The 2,198-nt window shown below is 40.9% G+C and overlaps 1 pseudogene; it reads left to right on the plus strand.

Annotated features, from left to right (window-relative positions):
• Window positions 1-868: 868 nt before the first annotated feature.
• LOC113897818 lies at window positions 869-1,810 on the plus strand (annotated as a pseudogene).
• The last annotated feature ends 388 nt before the right edge of the window (window positions 1,811-2,198 follow it).

Raw genomic sequence — 2,198 nt, forward strand, 5'->3', positions numbered from 1 at the left:
AGCCTATCTTACCAGTTTAAACTTAATCACTTTCTGGTCCTTCAAATAAAGAGCGTAATTTTTAAAATTATAATTATCACTAATTACTATCACTAGTATGATGATGGTGATGATGGGGAGAAGGAGGGGATGGAGAAGAAGAAGAGCCTATTATCTTACAAGCAATATCATAATTTAGGTGTCTATACTCTATATCCATGATTTCATTTAATTGTGAAAATTCGAATAGGTTAAATATAATTGTGATATCCATTTCATAGTAAATCTAAGAATTCAAGAGGTTAACTACTTGTCTAAGACAACACAATAGAAAGTGGCAAAGCAGAGACTCTAAACCAAGAGTATCTGATGATGAATCTGTCTTCCTAATGACTATCCTGCTGCTGCTGCTCTAAGTCGCTTCAGTCGTGTCCGACTCTGTGCGACCCCATAGACGGCAGCCCACCTGGTTCCCCTGTCCCTGGGATTCTCCAGGCAAGAACACTGGAGTGGGTTGCCATTTCCTTCTCCAATGCATGAAAGTGAAAAGTGAAAGTGAAGTCGCTCAGTCGTGTCTGACTCCCAGCGACCCCATGGACTGCAGCCCACCAGGCTCCTCCATCCATGGGATTCTCCAGGCAAGAATACTGGAGTGGGGTGCCATTGCCTTCTCCACCTCCCATAAAAATCATCAATTGTCCCTAATAATAATTAATACAGACAGTTCCTGTTAGCCAGCCTTGAGGTTCTCCTGAGATTGCCTCCTCAATACCAAGAGCCTGTGTCTGACAGAGCCAGTGTGAAACAGACAATCCTTCCAAGCCGCCAGAATAATCAAGAGTTTTGGCTGGATCTTCGAGCACAAACCATGATAGTGAGGAACCAGACAGAAAGCAGACTATGGCGCTGAAACGGATTAATAAGGAACTTAGTGATTTGGCCCATGACCCTCCAGCACAATGTTCTGTAGGTCCAGTTGGGGATGATATGTTTCACTGGCAAGCCACAATTATGGGACGTAGTGACAGCCCATATCAAGGAGGTGTATTCTTTTTGACAATTCATTTTCCTACAGACTACCCATTCAAATCACCTCAGGTTGCATTTACAATAAGAATTTATCATCCAAATATTAACAGTAATGGCAGCATTTGTCTTGATAGTCTAAGATCACAGTGGTCTCCTGCTTTATCTATTTCTAAAGTACTTTTATCCATTTGTTCACTGCTATGTGATCCAAACCCAGATGACCCCATAGTGCCAAAGATGGCATGGATCTGTAAAACAGAGATAAGTACAACAGAATATCTAGGGGATGGACTCAGAAGTATGCCATGTGATGCTTCCTTAAAGTCAGAATAACCTGCATTGTATCTGGAATAAACTTTAAATTACTGTTCCTTTTTTGATTTTCTTATCGAGCTGCTCCCCTATCAGACCTCATCTTTTTTAATTTTATGTTTTGTTTACCTTCCTCCTTTCATTCACATGTTCATCTGAGAAGACTTAAGTTCTTCCAGCTTTAGAAAATATCTGCTTTTAGAAACTGTAACGTACTTACAAGAGAAGAGTTGCCCAAGATTCAGAATTTTTTAAAAAATGGAACATGTGTATTATGGGGCCAATGTCTTCACTCTAACTTGATTATGAGACTAAAACCAGTCCTCACTGCTCTAACATGCTGAAGAATCATCTGAGAGGGAGGGAGATGGATTCTGAGTTGTCACATCAAAGGAAGCAGCATTATTCTAGCAGCATCCATTCTGGTTTAAGCCTTCCACTGTTAGAGATTTGAGGCAGAGTACATCATGAGAAACACTGGACTGGAAGAAACAAGCTGGAATCAAGATTGCTGGGAGAAATATCAATAACCTCAGATATGCAGATGACACCACCCTTATGGTAGAAAGTGAAGAGGAACTCAAAAGCCTCTTGATGAAAGTGAAAGTGGAGAGTGAAAAAGTCGGCTTAAAGCTCAACATTCAGAAAACGAAGATCATGGCATCCGGCCCCACCATTTCATGGGAAATAGATGGGGAAACAGTGGAAACAGTGTCAGACTTTATTTTTCTGGGCTCCAAAATCACTACAGATGGTGACTGCAGCCATGAAATTAAAAGACGCTTACTCCTTGGAAGGAAAGTTAGGTCCAACCTAGATAGCATATTCAAAAGCAGAGACATTACTTTGCCAACAAAGGTTCATCTAGTCAAGGCTAT

Source organism: Bos indicus x Bos taurus, chromosome 8 (assembly GCF_003369695.1).
Source record: "Bos indicus x Bos taurus breed Angus x Brahman F1 hybrid chromosome 8, Bos_hybrid_MaternalHap_v2.0, whole genome shotgun sequence".
NCBI classification, from domain to species: domain Eukaryota; kingdom Metazoa; phylum Chordata; class Mammalia; order Artiodactyla; family Bovidae; genus Bos; species Bos indicus x Bos taurus.